Source organism: Antechinus flavipes, chromosome X (genome assembly GCF_016432865.1).
Source record: "Antechinus flavipes isolate AdamAnt ecotype Samford, QLD, Australia chromosome X, AdamAnt_v2, whole genome shotgun sequence".
In the NCBI taxonomy this organism is placed as follows: domain Eukaryota; kingdom Metazoa; phylum Chordata; class Mammalia; order Dasyuromorphia; family Dasyuridae; genus Antechinus; species Antechinus flavipes.
In genome coordinates this window covers 83518986-83526155 of record NC_067404.1, presented here as the reverse complement: position 1 = coordinate 83526155, position 7170 = coordinate 83518986, and the positions used below count along the sequence as shown (strand labels likewise).

Here is a 7170-nt window from a genome sequence, read left to right as displayed (position 1 = left end):
AAGTGTCCCTGTTAACCCGCCAGTTCTGGAGACAACTTGAAGGACTCTGAACTCTGGGAATGTAGAGGAGAAAGGAACTGGTTCCTGAGAGACGGTCAGTCTTTGGGGTCTCCCTTGCAGCTCTCCTGCAGGGGATTTCTTTATTCTCCCTAGCCCGCCATTGGCCATGACGATCGTAACAGATCTCTCACCTTGCGGAAAACATCAGAGACAGCAAAGAGTGGAGATAGTGGAGGAACCTCCAAGGAGAATGATCCACGCTGGCAAAGAGGAGCCGGTTGTGGCTCTCAAAGTATAGAGAAACTCTAAAGAAATACAAAGCATAAGGTATGGGGGAAGGGGTGCCCACCTGTAAGATGTACGTGTTCATGAGAGTTCTCTAAAGAAGGCACGAGGGTGGGAGAAGAGAGAGGCTCCGTGACCTGGTTTGCCTCTGAGGAGAGGAGGGGGAAAGAGGGCCAGAAAGGCCTTCAGAGGCGGCTTTCTAGAGACCGGCCACTCCTTTCTCCCATCTTGGAAAGGGCTGGTGAGCTAGAATGAACTGCTCCCCACAAATAGCTCCAGTCTTGGGGCACTCTGTTTTAGAGTGCCAGGCTCAGTGCCACTTTCTCCGATCACTCTTAGGGGGGAGCCGAGGCTTGCAGTGAAGTGTATGGGGAATAAAGAAAAGGTCAGTTTGACTAGAGCAAAGAGTAATGAAGGAAGTCTGGCAAGACAGCTTTGAGCTATATTGGAAGGGGCTTTACCTGCCGAGCAGAAAAGGCTATATTTGCTCCCAGAGGCCCCAGGGGAACCTGGAGATTGTACTGAGCTCTCACCAGGGCAGCAACCAAGGGCCCTGACACCCAGAGCGGGCTCCTGCCCTCTGAATTCCGTCAGGCAGGAAGCACATCTTTTCAGACACGGCCAATGGGTTGATTGGTTTTGCTCCACTACAATTATTTGTTCAAAGGGAAGGGTCACTGGAACTGAGTGTCAGTGCAGGGCAGGAGGAAGCAGATTCTCTTCTTGTCCCTCTCCCCCAGTTTAGGTGACCACAAAGGGGGGAGTTCCAGATGGCGAGTTCTAGCTGTGCGACATGTGGTTTCTTATCTACTCCCCTGGAGGGGAGGAGGAGGGAACCAAATGAGACTTCCCTGTGTGCATCAGTCTTTTGCTGAGTCTCCTTTCTGAGTCAGGAGAAGTTCAGGGAGATCACCTGCTTGGCTGAATGCCACGTTCCCCATTAGGAGACCAGCACCAGAGTCTGGGCCTTTCTTTGTATCCACAGCATTTCGTCTGTCTTTAAGCACATATGAAACACCTACTGTGTGCCAGGCACTATGCTCGCTTCGGAAAAGACAAAGAACGGCAAAGACACAGCCCTTATGCTCAAGAAGCTCACATTGTAGGGTGAGAGCTGGAGGTTGTGTGTAAATAACTGGTTCTGTACAAGATACAGAGTACAAAGCAAGTGATCTCAAAGGACTAGCAAAGGCCTCTTGCACAAGGTGGTACTTGAGCCAAACCACAGAAGAAAGCTAAAAGGTCAAGGTGAGAAGAATGGGCACATCAAGCATAGGGTACAGTCATTGCAAAGATGAGGCAAGGAGAGATGGAACAGCAAGTGAGCATATCGTATACCTAGAGGGCAGGGAAGTGTAAGAAGATTGGACAAGTCCAAAGGGGTGTGATGACGAAGAGCTTTGGAGGCTGATGGAAAGATAGGAGATCTCTTGAGAGGGACAGGGAGTCCCTGGAGCTCACCGTGAAGGGGGAAAGAACCCAATCATCCTTTAGGAAAAGCTCTTTGGCAATCGAGTGCAGGAGAGACCAGCTGGATCACAATAGTCCAGCAGAGAGCTGATAAGGGTCTGCCTTGGTGTGGCAGCTATACAAGTAGAGAGATGTGGTAAGTGGGGAAGAGAGAGGGGTCAAGAGACACAGTGAGGCTGTGGGCTCCGGTGAGTGGGAGGATCGTGAAGGGGGAAGGTTTGGAGAAAAGAAAAAGACATTTCGTGTTTATGATCCTGCAGATGTCGGCAGGATTTTCACTCGGAGATGTCCACTGGGCAGCTGAACAGCAGAGCTCCGAGAGAGGTTAGGACTGGATAAATCACCTGAAAATCCTTTGCTTAGTGGGGAGAATCTACTGCAGGAGAGCTGAGGAGGTCACCACGTGGGAGCAAATGGAGGGAGAAGAGAAGTTAAGTCTACAGCATTTGCTCCCAATTGAGAGAGTGGGAGCTGTTGAGGATTGAGAAGAAACAAGAAAGTTTGGAATAGCCACGGGTACGAGAGTGGGAGGTTCGATCTGTTAGCAAAAAAGGGTGGCTCACTGTGCTGGGGTAAAAAGATGGGAGCGCAATGCCTAGCACACGGTTAGCCCTTCTGAAGTTCTTGCTGATGAATGGAGAGGTGGATAATTCCAATGGCATTGGATGAATCTTCCTTTCTTTGAGCCTCCAGAAAACAAGGGCTTTGATCTGAGTGATCACTAAGGGCCCTTTTCCAGTTCCAATCCCTGTGATCCTATTACATTCCCAAAGCTGATCATTTGGAAATCCAGTAAGAAGCAGGACCAGACCAAGCCTTGGACACACATACTTTTTTTTTTTATGGGATGCAGTCAAAACAGTTCTTTTTTATTTTTATTAAAACTTTTTATTTTCAAGACATATTTGTGGATAATTTTTCAACAATGACCCTTGCAAAACCTTGTGTTCCATATTTTCTCTTATTTGTCCTACCTCCTCCCCTAGATGGCAAGTAATCTGATATATGTTAAACATGGTAAAAATATATGTTAAATCCAATATATGTATATATATTTATACAATTGCTACACAAGAAAAATCAGATCAGACAAGAAAAAAAAAGAGAAAGAAAACAAAATGCAAGCGAACAACAAAAAGAGTGAGAATGCTATGTTGTGGTCCACACAATTCCCACAGTCCTCTCTCTGGGTGTAGATGGCTCTCTTCATCACTGAACAATTAGAACTGTTTTGGATCATCTCATTGTTGGAGAGAGCCACATCCATCAGAATTGATCGTTGTATAATCTTGCTGTTGCCATGTACAATGATCTCCCGGTCTTGCTCATTTCACTCAGCATCAGTTGATGTAAGTCTCTCCAGGTCTCTCTATATTCGTCCTGTTGGTCATTTCTTACAGAACAATAATATCCCATCACATTCATATACCACAAGTTATTCAGCCATTCTCCAACTGATGGGCAGCCACTCAGTTTCCAGTTCCTTGCTGCTACAAAAAGGGCTGCCACAAACATTTGTGCACAAGGGACACACATACTCTTAAAGAGGCAGCAAAGGAGACTGAGGGAGGCAGGAGAAGAGCCAGGCCAGAATTGGCTAACACAAGCCAAGGAGGTAAGAGTGGACAGGATGTGATCCCCAGAGTCCAAAGCTCTCCAGGCAGGTCATGTGGAGCCAGGCCTGGGCAAATCCCCTGGAAGGGCTCCCAGATGTTTCCCCAGCCAGCCTGGGAGATCAATCAGAGGACTACTATCTCCATATTACAGGGAAAGAATGTGAAGCCCCAAGAGGCAAATGGACTTGTCCATATTCATACATCTAGCAGGCACAGCCTCCAGTTGTTGCAAGGATGTGCCTAAGGCACCATGACTGGTCAGTGGCATTCTGGGAGCTTTCATTCCCACATCTCTTAGGTTCTCTCATTCTCAGGATTGCCCCGATGTAATGAATACTAGTTCTGGCATCTCAAATCCCAGCCCTGATACTTGGTGGGCCAGTCCCCTCGCATCCCCTAGCTTCCCTTGCTTCCCATGTCGAGTGTGGGAGCTGTCCTCGATGGCCCCTGAGCTTCCTTCCAGCTTATCAGCCGGGATTCAATGAAGGAAGATTGCTCCTCAGACATACAAGAACATCAAGCATCGGGGAAGATCTGCCTCTGTGCTGCCGCTCTCCTAAGCACCGGGGTCCAAAGATGGACGAGCAATGGGGCTTCCATCAGAGTGGGGCGTATGCAGAGAGCCCTCTAGAGCTGGATCCAGAAGGTCTACAGATCCACAGCAGGGTGGGGAAGAGTCAAGAGGAAAAGGCTTCACATATGGAGGCAGCGCTTGAGCCGAGTCTTGAAGTAGATTAAGGATTTAAGAAGAGGCAGTGAGAATGGAGGAGGAATAACAATCAGGAATAAGAAGCCCCACACACACACACACCTAGTAGTCTATGGCAAAGTGACTTTGGGAGATCACTCTGATAACCGATGGAGACTGGGGTGGAGAGAGACCTGAAGCAAATGGAGTCCCCCACACCCAGCGGTCCGTGGCAAAATTCTCCATATGAGGTGATAAGGGCCTGTATCAGAGCGGTGGCACATTGGAGGGAGAAAGAGGCATATTTGGGAGATGCTGCAGAGATGAACTTGCGATTGCATATGGTAGGTGAGAGACAGTGAGCTGTTAAGGATGATCCCTAGGTCATGAACCTGAGGGCCAGGGAAGGTTGCAATACCCTCAACAGGAGCGGGGCGATTTAGGGACAGAACGGGTTTGGGGGAAGGAAAAAGAGCTCGGGTTTGAAGTTGTTGAGTTTGAGATGGCTGCAATCCATCCAGATCAAGATGGCCACCAGGCAGTGCAGGGTGCGGGCCTGGCCCTCAGAAGGGACGCTAGCCTGCACAGGGATGAGAACTGAAAGTTTATAAAGTCCTTTTAGAGTGGGAGAAGAGAAGATTATGAGTACTCTGAACTTTTGATGGTCTAGATGCCAACTTTTTATTCTTGGTCTGGAGAGAGGAGTTACTTACCTTTTTGGCCTATCCAAGCTCAGAGCCCCAAGGCCTTAAGGTATTAGAGCAACTTTCACAATCCTCTCTCAGTGAATACTTGTCAAGCAGGTACTCCCAATTCTGCTTTTAGAACTGGCCCAGGACCCAGTCTTTAGGGACTCCCATGGTCAGTGGGTAAGACAGACGTGAAGTTCCGAAAACAAGATGGAGAAGGAACAGTTGGACGAGGAGGGGGGGAAACAAGAAGCAGTGGCAGAAAAACCTAGAGGGAAGACAGTCTCTGGGAGAAAAAAGTGATTGACAGGGTCAAAGGCTGCAGAGAGCTCAGCAAAGGGGAGGACTGCGCAAAGTTCATCTGATCTGGCATGTAAGATGTGCTTGGCACAAAGCAAAGCTCCACAAAGCACTGTAATGTTTCTCCTGGCACTTTCTGTGGGAGCAAAGGAGATGGCCAATAACGAGAGACGGGTTAGCTAATTTCTGGCCCAGACCCAGTCAGCGAGTCCAAAAAGTGGTGATTAAAGGGTTACTAGGAGCCAGGCACTGTGCTAAACTCAGGGATCCCTGACCTCAAGGAGCTGGCATTCTAATGGGGTGCCAACTCAAAAGGAAGGTGGAGGGGACCAGAGGTACTGGGCCAGGGCCCGATGAAGAAAGTGGGAGAGATGAGTGTAGCCTAGAGAGGAACTAACAGGTGGCCTGGGCATCCTCCTTCAACTGGAGCTTTCTGCAGGAAGCAGCCAATCAAAGGCAGGGGCCCCTGGAGCTTCCAAAGTGGAGAGGGTTCTGGGTATTTCAGAGTAAGTCTGGGGGGAGAGGCAAGAGGAATGCCAGAAAAAGGAAGAAACGATAGTTTCTATATAGAATATAGAATATATAGAAGCAGAGAAAGCCAGGAGCTGATGTGGACCGGGCAAACACCGGGCACGATGATACCAGGGGACTGAGCAACAATACAACAATCGAAAATGAACTCTGGCCCCAAAGCAGAAAAAGGAGTAGGCTCTTCCTGCCGCTTCCCTGAAAAAAAGCAGGAGGCCTCTGGGAAGGTGGGGGGGGGGGGAATGTTGCTTATAACCTTAGAGGTTTGGGAGCGAACCTTTTTTTGGTCTTTAAAAACTTCTCTCCAATGGGAGAGGAGGAGACAGAAGGAAATGGAGAAGATGGGAAAATGAAGAACACCCGACGGCTTTTTTTTTTTCCTAGGAAGTGAGAGCAGAAATCTAAGAGTGACTCGTGGGATGCCAGGGCCTAAGGAGGCTTTGTTTTTAGAGTGGGAGAGACATCAGAGAAGAAACGAGAGCATAGGGAGGAACGAAGATGAGAGAGACAGAGAGAGGGAGATGTGTGGGGGCAATCCGCTGAGGAAGACAGGAGGGGCTAGGCTTGCTTGTTCAGACACGGCTCTGAAGAGCATTCACTTTGAATTCACTGGACTAGAGGCAAGGAGGAGAGAGTGGGAGATAATGTCAAGAGCTTATGGTATAGACTGCATTTAACATCTGCTTTAACAGTTTTAGCATGTATGGGACTACCTGCCATCTGGGGGAGGGGGTGGGGGGAAGGAGGGGAACAGTTGGAACAGAAGGTTTTGCAGGGGTCAATGCTGAAAAATTACCCATGCATATGTTTTGGAAATAAAAAGCTATAATTTTGAAAAATATTTTAAAAAAAGAGAGAGAGAGCTTATGGTACATAGAAAAGCAAAGCAGAGGGAGCTCATGGGAAATGGCCTGAATTGGCTCATCAGCTCATGAGAAGAGCCCCTCAGCTGAGAGAATGGGGAGGGGGGAATAAAGATGGGGTTTGAGGAGATCAAAGTTTGGAACAGTGACCATGGGAAATTGGTCTGAGAACCAGTTTGGGAAAAATAATTTGGGGAGGAGGAGGGAGAAGTAGGCCAGCTTAGCTCAGTTACATGACTTCCTCTGGATCTCTATGTACCAGTGGTTCCACAGCACAGCCACAGGCCCCCAAGAGGTCATTCGGTAGACTTGCACTCTGGCTCCCGTGTGCCACAGGCCATCCTGGGCTTCCATCCTGTCCCTCAGGAGCCAAGCCAATGAGGTTTACCCCCATGGAGAGCCCCCTCCATTCCCCCAACAGTCACCACACTCAGATATTCCAGGACTTGACAGGAACTCTACGTTTTTCTTCATGGATGCCCTCCCGACTGCAAATGTGACTAGGTAACCGGGGCCCCGCAGGGCCCCAAGGTCCAAATGTGAATTAAACTCGAACCCAAGACAAGTAGGTTGCCCAGTAATCACTCAGCTTCATCAAGTGATTGCTGAGGTAAAGCCAGCTTCGAGAGGGAGCCCAAAATCGGGAAGGTGCGGACTGAAGTCCCTCCCTGCCACCGATCTGCTTCACATCAGCAAGTGTTACCTTCCTCACGTGGCCGTCACGATGACCC

The 7170-nt window shown here is 48.9% G+C and overlaps 1 long non-coding RNA gene across 1 annotated transcript; it reads left to right on the top strand.

Annotated features, from left to right (window-relative positions):
* Nucleotides 1-1774: 1774 nt before the first annotated feature.
* LOC127543029 (uncharacterized) lies at nucleotides 1775-2655 on the top strand. Its single transcript, XR_007949115.1, has 2 exons — nucleotides 1775-1891; nucleotides 2016-2655. It is a non-coding gene; the product is annotated as an uncharacterized LOC127543029 (long non-coding RNA).
* Nucleotides 2656-7170: the final 4515 nt, after the last annotated feature.